This window comes from Lissotriton vulgaris, chromosome 7, assembly GCF_964263255.1.
Source record: "Lissotriton vulgaris chromosome 7, aLisVul1.2, whole genome shotgun sequence".
In the NCBI taxonomy this organism is placed as follows: domain Eukaryota; kingdom Metazoa; phylum Chordata; class Amphibia; order Caudata; family Salamandridae; genus Lissotriton; species Lissotriton vulgaris.
In genome coordinates, this window is record NC_141695.1 from 262,349,175 (window position 1) to 262,369,387 (window position 20,213).

Genomic DNA, 20,213 nt, shown 5'->3' on the forward strand with positions numbered 1-20,213 from the left:
GGTATCAATGTTGTTGAATTGCATGGCTAAGCTTAGTCTCTTTGAAAGCAGGAGCACCCAGCACTCAGAGTGGGTGTGGATGGGAGGGTTCACCTTGGGCGGCAAATGGGTTTAGGATCCAGGTATGAGATTTTACGTGTGATGTTACTAAGGAAAGTTGTGTGATAAGTGGAGCTGGGTAAGAGGGCAAATGTTGATTTGATATATGCAGATGAATGTGGAAGAGGGGAATGTGAGAGATAATGAGAGCTGGTAAAGTTGAGCTAGATTGGTTAGAGTGCAAGCAGATCATGTATGTATACATACATGTGGTAGGAAGCACAGAGATAGTGAAACTAACAAAAGAAGGACATTTGCTAAATGTGTTTGACTGGGTATCAGCATATAGGGTATGTGTTAGACCTGTCAGCCTTAGGGTGGTCTCTCCCCAGAACTGCTGCCTGCTTACCTCTTCTTTTTGCTTATTCTTTGTGTTGGCCTTAGGACTCTGAGCACCTTACCACTGCTAACCAGTGCTAATTTGAATGTGCTTCTGCCTTAAACATGGTGACTTTGGTATATTCCTGATTGGCATATTTAGCTTAGATCATTGTAAAGTTGTACACCAAATATGAGGGCTTGTTATCTAAATGCCACTAGTGGGCCTGCAGCACTGATTGTGCCACCCACACAAGTAGCCTTTTAACCCTGTCTCATGCCTGCCATTGCAAAGCCTGTGTGCAGCTTACTGCCGCTGTGACTTGACATTTAAAACCACTTGCCAAGACTTATAACCCCAATTTTATTACACTTACGTCACCTGTAAGGTAGGCCCTAGGTATCCCTAGGGGCAGGGAGCTGTGTAAGTAAAAGGTAGGGCATGTACTTTTGAGTTCTACATATTGTGGTAGAGACAAACAGCTAAATATGTTTGCCGCTACTGTGAGCCTAGTTCTCTCATAAGCTAGCTTTGGGAATTCCTTAAAACACTTTTAATCTGTAATTCCTGATTATAAAGGAGTAGCTAAGTCATGGTTTATATCTTTAGAATGGTAATGAATAATCCTCCTAAATGGAAAAGGTGGATTTAACATTACTATTTTAGAAATGCCACTTTTAGAAAGTGGACATTTCTCTAACCTTAATTTATCTCTGTGTGCCTGCAGCCTGTCTCTAATGCACATCTGGGTTGGATGACAACTACTCTTTGTGGCTTCCCTCTAGACAACATGATACTTCCAAAGGGGCAACATTCGTGCCCCTGCTGCTGCACAGCGGCAATGAGGAAACTTTTCTCAGCATAAACCATATTTCTACCAATAATCAATCTTAATCCATAGTGAACCAACATAGTAATCCAATTAATCTCAGTTTATGAAGTCACTCCGGAGACAGCCAGATGGTGCTAGAATGTTTATTCAGCATTTTCAGATATCATATGTTGCCAAACGTGCTTCAACAATGATACGTGCTTTAAACATTCCTTCGAGTCAGCACAGTAATAGCCCAATGCATTTCGAACTCTTCTAAATTTTTCCTCATAACCCACTTTAACAGTAATTGGGAGTGTAAGTTTTGCTCGACTGAGCATTGTGAATGCAAGAGGCCACGGGGTTTTGAGCCAATTAAGGATGATTTAGCACACATGCGCGCATGGGATTTAAAGGACAGCATTATGGACGGTGGGTTTGATCACTTTTGCTACACATGCAAAAAGACATGTATATCTGCTTGGCAGCAAGGTAAAGGGAATTGCATCGAACTTTGAAATTTTTTAGAATAACATGGGGAAAGGGGGGAGCATTTGAATGATATTGTGTCTTTTTTCTGTAACAAGTGCTGGGCGAGCAAACAGGATGCATTAGCGGGAAAAGCTTTGGACTTTATGTTTTTGAGCATTGGGGTTAAAGTGTGGATTTCACAGCATTTTGTTTCACACAAAAGCATTGATTAGGGGAATGCAGTAGAGGGAGGGTTAGGTTAATTAGTCTTTTATGATGAGGTTTTGTTCATACTATTTTATTTTCAGTTAGATTATAATTTGCGCTTCAGTCTGATTGTTTATACAGCTATTTTTGATTAATTACAGTGACCCTGAGGAAGAATTTAGAAGAGTTCGAAATGCATTGGGCTTTTACTGTGCTGACTCGAAGGAATGTTTAAAGCACGTATCATTATTTAAGCACGTTTGGCAACATATGATATCTGAAAATGCTGAATAAACATTCTAGCACCATCTGGCTGTCTCCGGAGAGACTTGATAAACTGGGATTACTTGGATTACTATGTTGGTTCACTATGGATTAAGATTGATTATTGGAAGAAATATGATTTATGCTGAGAAAAGTTTCCTCATTGCCGCTGTGCAGCAGCAGGGGCACGATTGTTGCCCCTTTGAAAGTATCATATTGAATTACTGTGACAAGGGACGGTCACGGCGCTGTTATGCACGCATTTATACACATACACAGTTTAAATGTGATCATCAGAGAAGGGAAGGTGTGCACTTACTAAATAAAACTCTCTTGCTTTGCAAATTCCCTCTAGACAACCTCACACACAAGAAGGGTTGGTGTAACAGAGGACTTTTCTGCAATCTGATAGCCTTCTTGGGTAGGAAGATGTAGAGGGAGCTGACGCTTACATCTGAATAGCCTGCGTCCTGTACTCATACAAAGGACTGATTACCTGACACAGATAGCCTGGAAGACAAAGCAGTGTTGAAAGCGGACCTGTGTACTTCAAAGAGCTACTTTGAAGTTAACCCCCACTTCAATGGCACATTTGGATGTAGGTCCTGGGGCTTGGACCATACCAAATCAGTACACCACTGAACCTGAAAACCTTGTATTTGCCCTGTGAAGAACTATGTCAGGAGAAAGGACTGTTGTGCTACAAGGGTTGCAACTCTGCTTGACTGACTTTTCTAAGGAACCACATCACTGCTGTGCTAGGCTGCCCTGCTGCCTTTTGATGTCTGCCCTGTCGAAGACGAGAAATGGAACCATCTCACTTGAACCCAGATTGACTCCATGGACTTGCTGGCTTGCCTGCTGCTGCTGGAGTGGTGTGGCTCACTGGTTAGAGGCGGCAGACCTCAGAGCAGAGAACGGCCTGGGACCAGGGTTCGATTCCCGACGCGGCAGGGTTCTTGGACCAGGATCAGCGGACTTGATAATTCTCGCCTCGGTGCCTACTCTAATCAGGGATCACACTCGGCAACTCTGGGCATTAAGCTTGCCTCATCTCCACAACAGCCCCTCACAAACGCCGGGGATGCCTGGTTTCACCTTGGAGACTCCCAGGAGGGACTATCTCACAGGGAAAGGCAGGACGGGTTCCCCAGCGGTCTATAGCGCTACGAGGCCTGCGGTGCGGGTAGCAGTGCGCTTTACAAGACACACAATTTATTTATTTACTTTTCTCAGGGTCATAAAAGACCATCATAGGACTTTGCAAAACTCTACTGGTGCTGCTGGACTTTGCTATCTGTGAGTCCTACCCTTGCCTGGGGTGCCCTCTTCAGTTCTGGGCCTCAGAATGGATTCTGCAGCTGTTTTGGTCCAAACTCAGCTCCCAAAAAACTGGCGAAGTTGCAAGGTCAATCTCAGGTCCGTGAATCCAAGATACTATGTCAGCATGAACCATTTGAGCCCTGTAGCCGACCTGTCCTCCATCACAATTGGCATGAACTTTTTCTTTACCCCGGTATAGCGCGACCTAAAGTAACATTTTAGTGCTATTGACATCTGAACACTATTTTTAGTTTATTCATAAATCCTTTTTTTCTTATTAGAAGTTAGTAATTTTGGTCTTATGTTACTCAGATAAATATTGTCTGTTTTACTAAACCTGGGTGAAGTCTTTTTATGGTGTTTTTATTGTGTTACTGTTTGTGCATGTTGCACAAATACTTTACACATTGCCTCTTTAGATACGCCCAACTGATGTGAGTCAAGCTACCAGAGGGTGAGCGCAGGTTATCTTTTAGTGTACATCTAGCCTACCTTGACTAGAACTATGGTCTCTACTTCAACAGCGTGCATAACTCTGCAAACCCAGAAACCCCATGTCCAACATTAGTGATCAGCTGTGAGCATAGTACTTAGTATGTGCAACACCCTATAGTAATTAACTGTTCACTACAACTCTATACTTAAGATCAATTTCAGCCATTTTCAATTCTCCCTGATTGGCCTTTAGATTTTTCTCCTAAATTGTGTCTCTCTCTGGAGAAGCCACACAGGAATTGAGTTGGCCAGGTTAGAAATTCCCACTGTGCAGCAGCTGAAAGATATCTGCAAGTACTTTCAAATGTCTACAAGGGGCTTTACCAGGAAAGCTACAGATAGCTTTGAGGGCCTGGGCGAGAAACAGGTTGCAGGGGTTGAAATACCAGAGGAAGAGCAGGGGAGTTCTGAGTAGGATGCTGATCTGCTTTTGGAGTCTGAGATGGCTCTGAAACCGCCTGTGGAGTAGGAGTAGGAGTAGGAGTAGGAGTAGGAGTAGGAGTAGGTTCCCAGATTAGGGAGCAGTGACTCTTTCACAAACCTGTCCCTAGAGGAGCTGCAGACAAGAGGAAGAAGAGGAACCTGAAATTGGAGCTTGCCAAGCTGGAGAAGGGATGTGAAGAAAGGAGGCCGGCCATAGAGGAGAGGAAACATACACTTGAGCTCATCCTCAAGGACCTGGATTTAACCCCTTCGCTGCGGATGACAAAGCCAGCTCGTCATGGGCGTTACCTGCGCTGCGCGGATGACGAGCTGGCTTTGTCACGAAAGCCGCGATTTTAAAATTTTAGCGCACAGCGGGAAAACCCGTAGCGCGCATGCGGTTAAGAGCCCTACAAGTGGGGTCCCACAATAGCACTGGTGACAGCATACCTAAAATGACTACTGGTGAGTACAGAGTCAGGATCCCAAAGGAATTGATGCCTGATTACATGGAGGGGGTGACATACACAAATGGTTTGCAGATGTGAAGTGTCTCTGAGTGTGCATAACGTCGCAGAGGAGTTCTGGGGTGGTAGTCTATGGAGGTATATACCCATGTTGGGGAGGGACACAATCCTTACACTTGAGGTAGAGGACAAGACATGCTACGCTGTAATGAAGGCCATCCTAGTCAGCAAGTTTGAAGTGACCCCTGTGAGGTATAGGCTCAGATTCGGGGGCCGCCATGAGATTTCGTCACAAACATTAGTTGATTTCCTGTATTATGCCAGCAAGACACTGAAGAACTTGGTGAGGGGCAGCAAGGTTGATGAACATTCAGGGATGCACAACTTGATTTCAAAGAGCACCTGCTTTATATTTGTTTCCCGCGCTGCACCAATGCCTAGTTGCTAACAAGCTCACTGAGCTAAAGGAAACTTGCTGAGGAGGCGGACATCTCGGTCAACATCAGAGTGTCCAAGAAGGCATCTAAAGGGACTCCCAAAACGGTGATCAGGATTCCTGCCAGAAGGAGGGGAGATAAAAAACAGAGTTCTCTAAAGTCCCCAAAACAACTTACAAGAGAAAGTTTCTGGTTCTCATTCCCAGTCTGGCCACCAGTAGAAAAACGACCCTGACTTAGGTCAGAGGTCCAAGCCCATTAAGTCCTATGAGTGCTATGCGTATGGACACTACATAGGGGATCCCAAGTATACCAAAAGAGCAAAAACTCCCACCGGGGGAAAGAATCTAGGGGTGGCTAGTGCTATGCTGGGGGAGGAGTTTGTTCCAGTTAATGGGGAAGAGTTTAGTGGGGTTAACCTAGTGTCCCTGGGTGACAGTGAGATTATTTCTAAAATCCATGTGCCCTCTACTTATAAAGGGTATAGGTAATGGGTAACCATTATTGGCACTGTGCTGAGGCACTGAGGGACACAGGAGCCAGCATGACTTTGGTAAGGAGTTAGCTGGTATCTACCGAGCAGGTGATAGTCAATGCATCCACCAGGGTATGGTAGTTGACAACAGGGAGGGTTACTATCAGTTGGCCTTGTTCCATTTGAGTGTGGGGGGTATCAGGTCTTCTGTAAGTTGCAGTGAGCCCTGCATGCCTGTGGACTGTATGCTAGGTAATGACCTTGAGCACCCAACATGGAAGAACGTGTAGCTCAAGGCACACCTGGAATTGTTAGGGTTACCTAAAAGCACTTGTACAACCACCAGGTTCATGGCTGCCTAGGATGGGAGTAGAAAAAGCTGTAGCCTGGAAAAATGGCCCAGCAATCTGATAGGAAGTGGAAAGGCAAAGGGTAGAGGAACTCAGACCATGAATATTACCCAGTTCAGGTGGAAACGGTACCTGCGGTGGCTGCCACAGAGCCCACTGAGGAGGACATTTCTCTTCTTGGTGAGTAAAATGAAGAGCCACCAAGGAGAAATTCTGTGGGCTGCAGAGGGATTTCCCAATGCTTGAGGGTATGAGGCAGCCACAGCCCATGGAGGGAGTAAATAAACTAATTTTGTTGCGTGCCCTGCATCGCAAAATTCAATGCAGTGCGCGCTAAGACATTTGTTGTATTAATTGAATTGTTTACTTACCTGCAATCATCCATGTTCCGGTGTTTATCACCCCCCCACCCTACCCCTTCCCCGCCCCTCCTGTCTGCCCCACGGGCCACGACTAGTATGAGGCAACAGCTGGCTGAGGCAGCAGATCATGCTTCTAGAAGTCATGACATATACTGGGAGGACAAACTCCTTTGCAGTGACCCTAAGGCTCTTGTGCATGGGACAACAAGGGTACTGGTTGTCTCCTATCACCACAGGGCCTTCCTACGTGAGCTGGCTCAGGATAATACCCCTGGCAGATCACCTGGGCCAAGACCTTTGCAAGGCTTGTTCCCCTCTTTTATTGCTTTGGGATCAAGACTTCGTCTGATTGTGCTGTAGGACTTGTGCGACCTGCCAGAGCAGTGTGAAGACAGGGTAGCTGCTGAAATCCCCCCTTCATCCTATGCTTGTCATTGGCACACCCTTTGAGAGGGTGAGCATCAACAAATCTGGGCATATGTCCCCAGACTGCATCAGGTAACAGGTTTGTCCTGGTTCTTACATTTACACCTGAATAGACAGTGTCATGCCCCACACAAAGGGGAGGACTGAAGGTTGGTGGCAGCAACTGAGGTTCTTTATGGGAACGAAGGACAGTAATTTCCAGCGTTATACCACGCACAGTAACCTGATGATAGCGCTAGACAATACTGGCATGATTTAGATGTCAGTGGCTGTCTTTTAATTTTCTCCTAAAATATTTTAAATCACTCACCAACTTTGTGCACTGTGTTGTTTTGTATTCTGAACTGTACCCCGCCCCGTTCCACCGCTGCTGACGGTGCCGTTTGCGTGGAGGGCGAGGGGAGGCGCCATCTTTGTTTGGGCTGGACCGGAGCTAGCGGTCTAGTTCTTCTGGGAGGCAGGGCTTAAAATGATCCAGAACCCAGGGCCCCTCGAGGACTGAAGGTTGGTGGCAGCAACTGAGGTTCTTTATGGGAACGAAGGACAGTAATTGCCAGCGTTATACCACGCACAGTAACCTGATGATAGCGCTAGACAGTACTGGCATGATTTAGATTTCGGTGGCTGTCTTTTAATTTTCTCCTAAATATTTTAAATCACTCACCAAATTTGTGCACTGTGTTATGTGTATTCTGAACTGTACCCCACCCCGTTCCACCGCGGCTGACGGTGCCGTTTGTGTGGAGGGCGAGGCGAGGCGTCATCTTTGTTTGGACTGGACCGGAGCTAGCGGTCTAGTTCTTCTGGGAGGCAGGGCTTAAAACGATCCAGAGCCCAGGGCTCCTCGAGGACTGAAGGTTGGTGGCAGCAACTGAGGTTCTTTATGGGAACGAAGGACAGTAATTTCCAGCGCTATACCACGCACAGTAACCTGATGATAGCGCTAGACAGTACTGGCATGATTTAGATGTCGGTGGCTGTCTTTTAATTTTCTCCTAAATATTTTAAATCACTCACCAACTTTGTGCACTGTGTTGTTGTGTATTCCGAACTGTACCCCGCCCCGTTCCACTGCGGCTGACGGTGCCGTTTGCGTGGAGGGCGAGGCGAGGCAACATCTTTGTTTGGGCTGGACTGGAGCTAGCGGTCTAGTTCTTCTGGGAGGCAGGGCTTAAAACTCAATGTGTATTCCGGAGCGCAGCGGACGAGCGCAGCGGGCGTGACGATGGCGCGCCAAAGGTGCGCCTAAGGTAAGCCCGTCTGCGCCCGTCCGCGGCCGGTTGGGGCCAGGGGCCAAAACCCATGGCCAAAACACACTTATTCCTCTCACGATTTGGTTAAATTGAGACCCCTAGAAAATCTTTGCCCGCCAATACCCCCACACGTACTTAAGCGCACCGCCCTTCATGGTATTTCCAAAGTTAAGCATACAGCCGGTAATGTCACCTATTCTGGCTCACGCACTTGCCCTCAACTTTCTTCAGAACCACAGACCAAGTTTAATTGTATTTATTTGAATACGCGTCTATGGTCAAACATCAAATGGACATCTTTTTAGTGCTGCGATCGGAGAAACCCGACATCATGCTTCTCACTGAGACTTGGCTCAACCTGGATTCATTACCAGATATTTTGGGGGCTGTCCCATCGGAATATTATATTTTAAATGTTAATAGATCTTCAGACAAAAGAGGAGGAGGAGTAGCTGCCATTATTCATAACACTCATAAGTTTTCTTTACTCCCACCCCTTGTCCTCACTAGTTCGGAGAATATTGTTTTTAAAATGGACACTGATAGTGGAACACTATTAATGGTCCTAATATATCGACCCCCTCAATCCATGCCTACTTTTGCGACTTTATTAGCGGAACAAATGGCTTCCCTTATAACAAATTATTCTAAAATTGTCTTGGTGGGGGATTCTAATCTTTGGTTTGATGCTACTGTTCAAGTTCAAAAGTACTTTATTCGGTTAAAAACAGAGAATAACCATGAAAGTAGCATGTAAAATACAATTTACAATGGGTAGGATGACCATTATTTAAAATCACAGCAAAAAGACATATTAAAAGACATAAATACATCATAAGAATTAATTCATACGAAGGGTTTTACGACAGTTAAAAATCAATTTAAGAAATTCAGAGGGTGACGCTACCATAAAAACAGTTTCCATTTTTTGAAACTCTAAGAACACTAGGCGGCATCTATATACATTTAAATCTTTAAGAATTGGGATGATAAGTTTTCTGCGATAATAAATATAACATTTGCAAAAAAATAAAATGTGGATGTCGGATTGCGGGGACACATCATCACATGGACAGGGACACAAGTCTTTCAGCCAACAATTCATCTCAGGGAAAGATAGTAACCTAAAAACAATGTTGAGTCTAAACCGGGTTAAAAGGAAACGTTCATGGTTGGACATGTATAGAGATAAATATGGCTGTAGTTTCTCTCCAGTTATGATCGCCTGGTGGGCAAAGACAGACTTTTTTTTCACCTGCTCTAACCGTCTTTTTTCCATGAGGTGGTTGATACACAAGTTTTTTAGTCCACTTCTTGAAATGTGTACCATAGATAATGGGTCCTCAAAATATTGAACACAGCTCAGTTCTTCAAGAAAATTTCTAACATAACATATCCATTTAAAATTATTAATATTATCAAGTACTAGAACGTCCTTTAAGATAGCCCGGTTGACCACACAATCATCACTTGTCCAAACCCTGTGTCAAAGGAGAATCGGCTGAATCCTAATTATGTCAGTAATGTACACCAAACCCAATTCAGCATGGCATATAAAAGTCGCAGTGCTTTCTGGAATGGACAAGATGTGCCGTAAAAACTTATTTTCCACGGTTTGAATCGTACTGACATTAGAATAACCCCATAATCCAGAACTGTATATAGCTACCGCTATACAAGTGGCATTGTAGATGGTTAAAATTTCCCTTATGGGTTTTTTCCCCATTTTTTTTATAAAACACTTTAGGGCCATAACAGTTTTAGAAAACAACAGGGTTCTAGCATTAATTGCACTAGTCCATGAGCCACTTTCATGAAACAAGATGCCCAGATACAGGAAAGTAGAGGTCTTCTCTAGGGGATTGGAGTTTATAAAAATAGGCTTCAAATGCCTGCTTGTTCTTGTCCCACAGTACATAGAAAATGTCTTGGAGCAATTGATTTTCAGGTCTAAGCTAAGCATGAAACTATTAAAAGATGTAACCAAAGTTTGAAGTGCCCTTGGGGTGCGTGCCATCAGAACTGCGTCGTCCGCATACAGTAGTGCAGGGACAGGTCTCCTTCCCACCATAGGCATATCCCTGCCCTCCTGCACGAGGCAAAGCTCCAGACCATTTATATACACTAAAAATAATAAGGGCGCTAAAACGCACCCTTGGCGTACACCGCGACCAATCCCAAAGTGTCTGCTACATTCACCCTCTTTCCCGTACCGGACCGCTGCAGTGCTCCCAGAATATAAATCTCTCAGAAAGCATATAATAGCATTATCTACCCCCAGTTCAGCCATTATTTCCCACAGCTTATTATGGGACACAGAATCAAAGGCCGACGATAAGTCGACAAAAGTGGGGTATAGGCGTTGTTTTTTAACCCTTATATACTTCTGTTGCAAAATAAATAAGTTTTACCCCTGCTCTATAGTCCCAAAACCCCTTTGAAATCCGTATTGAAAATCGCTTATCACCCCATTTTCTTCTGCGCAGCTTTGCAGCTTAACTAAAACCACTCTCCCAAGAATTTTAATAGAGGAATCTAATAGAGATATTGGACTATAACATGTGCAATTCTGCCTATCTCCTTTCTTAAAAATTGGGACAATGATTGACGTAAACCAGGTAGGGATTAGGCCTTTTGCCAAAGCAACATTAAAAAGCTGGACCAGCAATGGCCCCCATAAATCAGTATTAGCCTTATAAAGGTCAGCTGGTATGCCATCAGGTCCAGCCGCCTTACCCCCCTTAGTTGCCTTCAGACTCGCAAGGACTTCGGGAAGGGTTACAACCAAATCTTTTGGAAGATCCATATTTACCAACATGGAATCAGGACCTGTATCGGGCACTAGTTCAGCTGTCATATAGAGGGAGGAAAAATGAGCCACCCACTCGTCTTCTGTAATGGCAATTTCCATGCGTGCTTTATTGTCATAAAGGAGCGGAGTATTTATAACCCTCCAGAAAGCAGCCTGATCCTTCGATTGTGACGCCGAACAAAGTTCGTCCCATGCCTCCCTTTTTATCAGATCCTTCCTGTCTTTCAGTACTGTGTTGTAGTTCTTCCTTAATTCTCTGATTGGAGTTACATCCCGAGGTCTCTGATGAATTGCATGTTTAAGATTGGTTAAGGCTTTAGTACACTTCTTATCAAACCATTTCTTATTAGTCTTTAGGCAATGTTTACGTGTAACCCACAAAACCTCCTTAATTGTAGTAGCAATAATTTTAAAATGAGCTAAAATATTATTACTCTCTGCGTGTTCATCCAGGCAGATCAAAAAGCTATTCATACACTTATTCACCACTTTGGACAAAAAATCATCCGGGACCACTTTACTCCATTTAAGAGTATAACCATTTTGGGTACCTAACTTCACATCCTGCGCCATATACTTAGAGCTTGGTACATTTTGGGATGAGACAAATAGGTTCTCCATTTCTACTACCTGTGGAAAGTGATCACTTAATGCTAAGTCCATTAAGCTAGAGCTAGTCAATCTTCCAGCAAAGCTATTTGTACAGAGGCTAAAATCAATGATAGTCGAGGCCCCCCGACCCACAAAAGTTGGAGCAAATGACGCTGGGTGGTGGGCTATCTCATTCGTAAACCCAAAATCATAGTTAAAAATCATCTCATTGACTAAATCTCCAAATAGGGTATGTTCGAAATGCGTTAAATTAATATCCTGTTCCAACATCAGGCTGCATATACCCTTTTGACCCTTTTTGCACAATGAGCAGTTAAAGTCACCCCCCCCATAATATCATTACTTCACCCCTTTTTTTATCAATTTCAGATTGTATATCTTCAGTTAACATAACTAGTACTTCCTCAATCATGCTACTTGGAAGGTTATTATAGAAATTTAAAAAGACAATCCTAAGACCCTTCCTTGTATCTATCACTATTTTCTGGTAATATCTGGATCCAGGGGAGAAAGAAACCTTACCATATACTAACAAGTTAGATATATACGTTATCAATCCTCCCTTAGGTCTTCCATATGAACCCCCCACCGCAGGAGTAAAATAGGTTTTGTAGCCATTTAAATGTATCGGTGCAATGGCCCAAGTTTCTTGTAGAGCTAAAATGGCTACACCAGTAATTACATCATCCCAGGATGGATTAAGGACTTTTTGTTTAATGCCTGCCACATTCCAAAAGACCACCTTACAAAATTCTTCTTTAGGCAACACCTCTACAGCATCCCCTGCTTGGCCACCCAGCATCCCTTGTGTTATCATGAGCTCCACTCGAGTTTCGTGTGACACATCATGCCCTGATGAGTTAATCTCCCCCAGGCTTACAGGAATAGGTGGCTTAGATACCTCTTCAGCCTCTGGGAGTCAATCCACCATTTCAAGACAATCAAAACGATTATGGCATGGAGTAAGTGGGGGAGGAAATTGCTGATGTCCAAACCATCCTGGATCCTGCCTTTGCGGGAAGAAATGAGGAATCCTCTCCCTACGTTTCACCACGGTCCACCCATCTTCATTCACCCCTCCCCATTGTGTATTATACTGATTCCTATCATAATCCACACCATTTCCGCCCCTTGGATAACGGCTGTCCCTAGTCCAGCTCCATCTGTTATCCGGATGTTCCCCTTGAGAGTAGAAATAGGGTAATGCCCTGGCCACAATGGACAGGCCATAATTTCTAGGGGCCCTCGTTGTGATGTACTCCACGGTGCAGGGATTTTCAAAAGTTATCACCACACAGTCACCCTGTGCCCTTTTTCTGTTATACCCAATCCACTGTACCCTTTCTACCATCAAAATGTTACTGCTAGTACCTGGCGGGAGAGGGTAGTTATTGTTAAGCCAATGGGTAACCTTGTTTAAGAGTGCCCCATTGGTTTCAGTGGATTGTGCTCCCAGTTCCGGGACCCCAGTTAGAACCACAACATATGGTGATGCTCTTGGAGGTAGATTTATACTTCTACGCACATCAGTTTTAGCTGGTTGGCCTTTATCAGGTAATTGGACAGGAGTTTGTGGAGCTGTTACTTTCTTGGCAGGTGGGGCTGAGCTTTTAAGTACTGATTGAGTTTTTAATAGCTGTTTACTAGGGAGTTTACCTTTTTCAGGATTAGTTGTACTTGATGAGGTGCTATTTGGGACACCCTTTGCCAATATAGGGCCAGAATTATTAGATGTCGTTGCTATGGCTTTGGCCTTGGGCGCGCTTGAATCGGCTATCCGTTTGGCCAGAGTCTCATACTGCATATGTGTGTCTCTCTTCAATTCTTGAATTTGTTTCTCAATCTCCTGGAGAATTTCTGTCAGTGGGGTTAATAAAGTTTTCATTACAGTCTCCAGCATATATAGCATTGTACTCTCTTTTCCCCTGCTAGTATTAACGCTTCCCTCTGGGGAACTATTTCTAGAGCTATTGGAGATTAAATCAGCCATTGAGTCGTCCAATATGGTGTCATCTAGAATAGCTAAGGGAAGTATGTTGGGGGGCAGGCCGTCTTCTCCGTGTATATCAGTATCAGTAGCAATAAGTGCATTACTTATATCTTTGGATAGATCTTTACCACGAGGTTTAATAGGCATATTTTGGTTCGTTTTCTTTTTAGGAATTGCCCCTTCCTTTACCCCCTGTAACACGACATTTTTATCTTTAGGTGAGGCTGCTATATGTATCAAGACACTAGTAGATGCCTGGGGGGATGGTAGGGTATGAACTAGGGGAGTCTGAGTAGGATTAGGGGTTTGAGAAACAGCTGTACTAATCACGTCCATAAGTAATATATCACTCTCTGGTCTGTTAGTGCTCCGTACATTGGCAAAATGGCCCATAGAGGACCGTTTTGCAGAAGCCAGATCCTGCGATACCCTTCTTGCCATCAAAGAAATCCCCTCGTCTATCAGTGTATTTGTTCTTACAATAAAATCGTCTAGGGTGCCTGTTAATTTCTCCCCCCCCGCTGCTGCCCTGCTTCTTGTCTCACGCATCTCCATGCTATTTATAAAGTATCTCTTGAGATGACCGTCTCAGTAGATGTAGCCGCCTTTGTAGGACAGAAAACCCTGCTCAATGAGTACAATAAAATAAGCAAGATCTGTTCACGCTACCCACCCTTTGGTGGCTTACAGATAGTCAAATGGCAGATATGTATACCTCGACAAATTTTGGTCAGGATTACAGGCCCAGTCCAGTCTCTTCTGGCCGATGAGGGCCAGACCTTTGCCCGGGCTTAGCCCGGCGACCGCCCGCGCGCGTCCCGCGAGGCGGGAGATGTGACGCCTTTTTCAAGCGCCTCCGGTCGCGTTTGGAGGCGTGTCCCAGCTGAAGCCTCCTGGGTAGTGTAGTCCACAGTTCCCCCCACTCTGCGGCAGCGCCTGGTGACCAGCGGCGCTAGCGGCGGAGGGGAACGGCAGCTGGGCAGCAAAGTGTGGCGGCGTCAGTCGAAATCCCGGCAAGGGAAAGTAATGCAGCGAAACAAAGGGTTCAGCGTATCCGGTAAGTGGCAAATATTCTCCTTGCTGCTGGCAACCCACTCGCCAGCAGGTGTGACGCCTTTTTCAAGCGCCTCCCGTCGCGTTTGGAGGCATGTCCCAGCTGAAGCCTCCTGGGTAGTGTAGTTCACAGTTCCCCCCACTCTGCGGCAGCACCTGGTGACCAGCGGCGCTAGCGGCGGAGGAGAACGGCAGCTGGGCAGCAAAGTGTGGTGGCGTCAGTCGAAATCCCGGCAAGGGAAAGTAATGCGGCAAAACAAAGGGTTCAGCGTATCCGGTAAGTGGCAAATATTCTCCTTGCTACTGAGTTGGATGCCCAGGCAGCAGAACTCAAGGACTTACTCTTAGATCTGAATCTAACTCAACAGATCCATTCTCCTACATATGGAAAAGGGCATAGTCTGGACCAAATATGGTCTCAGAATATTCTCTTATCCATCTTCTCTATAACTCCTTGTAGCTGGTCTGATCACTTCCTCATATACTTAACACTTACCATCGACAGAGGCAAAAAACAGTCACTTCAAATGGGTGGAAAAATCAGGAAATGGAAGGGCATAGATACATCAGGTTTTTTGGACACCTTGACCTTGTCGCTCCCTTTAATGACTAAAGACATCGATGCCACGGAAGAGGCTTTCTCAAGCTGGATACGTCAGACAGCTGATGTCTACGCTCCTTGCACGATATTCCCCCGCTCACGCCCTAATGATGCACATAAGTGGTTCACCCCACAATTGAAGATCTTAAAATTGGAAGTACGTCAAAAAGAGAGGAAGTGGAGGACCGGGTACTCATTACAAGATAAATCAAATTATTGTATGGCCCGAAAAGTGTACCAAAAACTTATTCTAAAACAAAAAACTGATTATTTTTCTGCGAAAATTCTGAATTCACAAAATAAGACAAAAGATTTGTTTAATATTGTGAATGATCTTAGTAATAGTGACAGAACTACTCCTCTTGTCACTCCTACACAGGATCTATGCAATTCACTGAATGCTTTCTTTTTAAACAAAATCAGCACTATAAAACAGAGCATCTTAAACTCCCTGCCTCCCCCTCCTCTGGACGATGTTTACCATAATCCTTTTACCTTAGAAATCTTTCCCCCCATTGATGTAAACACTTTGTCTGATCTTTTTGCAAGGGTTAAATCTGGATCGCCTGATGACATCTGTCCTCCTCATATTCTTAGAGAGGTGGGGTTAGCAATCCCACAGGGCGTCCTTCCGCTGTTAAATGGTTCACTTACACAGGGCAAAGTGCCTAGCTTCCTTAAGAAAGCCCTGCTTATTCCTTTGATTAAGAAAGCAGGAGCAGATCCGCATGATCCGATAAATTACAGACCAATATCTCTGTACATCTAAATTATTGGAAACCCATGTTTCCACAAATATGTCCAAATTTATAGAAAAATCTAAATATCTTGAACCCAATCAGGCAGGCTTCCGTCCTTGTCATTCAACGGAAGCTGTGATTTTGGCGGTTCAAAATACTTTAAGGAGGAATGCTGATAAAGGTATCCACCAGGCCCTTGTATTTCTCGATCTCTTGGCAGCGTTCGGCACGGTTGATTATTCCATTCTTATCAACCGTGTCGAACAAGCCAGCCTCAGGGGCCCTACTTTGAGCTGGATCAGTTCCTCCTTTATCACAGGACGCACGCAATCAGTAAGATTAGGCCCTTTCACAGCCCCCACTATCCCCACCACATGCGGAGTGCCTCAGGGCTCATCACTGTCACCTTTATTATTTAATTTGTATCTTCGCCCACTATTATACTCCCTAAGGAATGCTAAAGTGACCATCTATAATTACGCGGACGATCTCCAACTCATCTTTCCTCTTAACACCAAGGACTCTGTGGTGGAATTTCATAACACCATGACACGCATACAGAGATGGATGAGTCTTAATCAGCTGAAACTTAACCCAGGCAAGACAGAATTGATCTTGCCTGGGAAAAGCGAACTAAGTTGGAGTCCATGCTTCTGGCCATCTAGTATGGGGGCTCCACCTATGAGATCGTCCTCGGTTAAAAGCTTGGGAGTTATACTTAGTGAGGATCTTTCTTTGAAAAGACAAGTTGGCACTGTAGTGTCTGCCAGCTTCTTTCAACTTAAGAAAATAGGAAAAATAGCCCAATTCCTTACGCGGGCCGCTCTTCTCCAGGTTACCATTGCCCTTGTCCTGTCCCGACTGGACTTCTCAAATAGTCTTTATTTGGGACTTCCAGCGGGCGTCCAAAAAAGACTCCAGTTGGTTCAGAATCAAGCCGCAAGGCTTATTCTTGGACTAACAAAGTGGCAATCCATTAGACCTGGTCTGAAAAAACTGCACTGGTTGCCTGTAGCACAGCGAATCGCGTTCAAAACTGGGTGTATTATCTTTAAAACCTTACAAGATACAGCCCCAAAGTTTATAAAAAACCTTGTTTCCAGATACAATCCACCATTAAATCTTCGCTCTGCCCAAAAAGCTTTGCTGATTGTTCTTGGTGGCTGCTGCTTTGACCATCTTGCAGCCACCTTCTGGAATTCGCTTCCGCTGCACTTAAAAATGAGTGGAGATCTTCTCAGTTTCAGACACTCTCTTAAAACTTGGCTGTTTATCCAGGCCTACTGTTGAGCTGTATTTTGTGTTGTGTTCCCTCCAATAGCGCCATGAAGCCCCAGGGCGTACGAGCGCTTAACAAATGAATATTAACATAACACACCATAACAAAGGGTTGATTACCCACAGATAGTCTGCAGCCAGGTCTGGTAATAAAGGACTTCTGTACACTTCAAAAACACTCCTTTGAAGTCACCTTCACTTTAAAGGCACAACTAAGTATAAGTACTGGGTCTCTGTCCTCACCAAAACAGAGACTTCTTGATCTGTAAAGTACCACTGTCAGAAGGACTGCTGTGCTGCTATAAGTACTGTCACTCAGCTGGACGTCTTCCCTGAAAGGATTGCTTTTCTGTTTTGCTGCCTGCTGACGGGACCCTGCTGAGGAGAGCTGGACCCTGCCTTGAACACAGATTCCTCTTCAAGGGCTTGTTGGCTTGCCTTCTGTTGCTTGAGACTCAGTGATATTAAAGTCTCTACACCTGCTCCTGTGACTGGTCCATTGGAAGAGGACCCAGATGCTTGGTACAGAGAAACTGACACGTCTGCTTGTAGCAGAACCGACACACTGATCCTGTTGGGTGAACAGAATTGCTGCATCGCATCAGCACTAGCAGTGCCTCAAAATACTGACACATCAGAACTTCACATCGTTGCCGCAGCAGTGTGGTGAGATCTACGCATCCCTTCAACTGCATGGAGAGACCAACCACCTCCCACTCGGAACCAACGGCGTTGCGCTTTGTCTCTGGAATCAACGCATTGCTGCCACTGCAAGAAGAAAATCGACACATCACCTCGCAGCGGGATTGACATCAACGCATCACTTGTCTGCACCCCATATCTTCCTGTTGCGTCCTGGACCAAGGTACTTTTTTTACCGGTCCTGCTTGTCTCCTCTACCCGTCCTGCTCTCCATCGCAAGCGGTCTGAACTTGATTTTTACTTTTGGATTTGTATTGTTTTGCTTTTGATTTAATGTAATTTAATTTTTAAATAATTTGTCTATTTTTCTAAACTTTTGTGGAGTATTTTTGTGGTGTTTTCATTGTGTTGCTGTGGGTTCTGTTGCACAAATACTTTACACATTGCCTTTTAAACTAGCCACACTGCTCTGTACAAAGCTGCCAGAGTCTGAGCACTGGTTATATTTTGGTGTGTATCTAACTTACCCTGACAGAGATTTGGTTCCTGCTTGGACAGGGTGAATACCCCTGGCAACCAAATGTCCCATTACTAACAGTATGTTATTCATGTCTTTTATTTATGTATTCCCACAGCCCACAGCAGGTGTCCTTACCCATTTGCTTGTCCAAAGAGAGCCGGTGAGGGCTTCCTGGGACATGCTCAACAAGGAAATGTTAACACAAAAGTAACATCCCTATTGCTCAAAATCACAGCAATAATTTGAGCCTCCTTAATCCCCCAGTGAAAAGAACATAATTATTGGCACTTAACTTTGAGGTTTTCTATATGTTGTGATTTAGTGCTCTTGTGGAATTGACCGAGGTCTTGAGCACTCTGCAATCATGTCATCAATCAACTGGCACAACCAGTACATACCAAGTAGAAAAAACAAATAACTCTGAAATATCAATGTTTCATATTCAATAAATTATTCACACTCACGAAAATGTGGTTCTCTCCATGCCATCCTGCACCCTTTAAATATGGATGCCTGGTCTGTCAGATCATTTCAGTCGCAGTTCGAGAGGGGTGAAACTGGAGGTAAGGCAAGAAACATTTCCTTTCTTTTTATGTTAATTACAGCAAGTTAGCTAGTGGGAAACCATGTTAAGTATTAGTGACATCGGATGACTATGAGCTGGTAAAGAGTTTAGTTTTACTTTTTTTCCCTTAAATTATCGAGTCCCCTAAAGTCAGGGGAGTGGTTATATTACTAAGCAGATACACCAAGGTGACAAAAGCCTTTCAAATCTAGGTTAAATGTATGAGATGGCAAAGGTGAGCGTCAAAAAACACAGAAGATGGTAATAAGTGCGAGCACTCTGGAGAACTCTGGTCAAAGACTACATAAGTGCACAAATTGGCTCCCACCACCCGTCCCCCATGTAGGGATCCTTGTGATTTGAGGGCGGTTTAACATGGAATAATGGATTAATAATTTAGTTTTCTCGCTTACCAAGATAATTTGTAATGTAGTACATTTGGAAATTGTAGTAGTTTTAATTAACTATACAATTAAAATGGATGAATCATGACACGACAGATCTGGAAGTTTGTCTGTGCATATCATAAAAGTAATGACCAAACAGGCTACAGTTAGAATTAACAATAACATGGTTATTACAGATCATATTTGTGCATTTTCAAGTTAGCCATCAAGAGAAGCTAGAGTTCTAAAGAACACAGTATCTGATTATTGTTATTCTGATAATTAATTTGACTGGTGATGTTAAAAGAGCAAACAGTTAAGGATTGGTACAATATGAGGCCTTGTTCAACAATGACAGTTAACCCCTCTTTAGGAAATGCACATAATCTATGACAGGCTCAGTAGCAGGAGTTAGTGGTACCACTTACTTCAGGGACACCAGCTACTCAAAGGAGCTTCAATCTAGATGTAAAAATCCACGTGAGAAGTACGTATAACCGGTGGAATTATATTTCTTAAATCCAATTTCACAGATTATTTGCCATTTCCAACTAAGAACAGTTTTTCTAAACCCCAGTGATGTCCTTATAGACATAATGGTGTTCCAAGGGTGCGGGATTACCGAACCAATTAAACGGCTACAGTAGGTCACTACTGTGTGAAGTCTAAAAGTCAGAGATATGAATAACAGAATAATTATAACTACATTAAATACATGCAAGGAGAATACACAGATTACCAGTGATAACATCACTTCTTGTCAAATTTCAAATGCAACACAATTTGTGATGCAAGTTTGGTAAATGAGAATTTACATAAATTGCGAAATGCC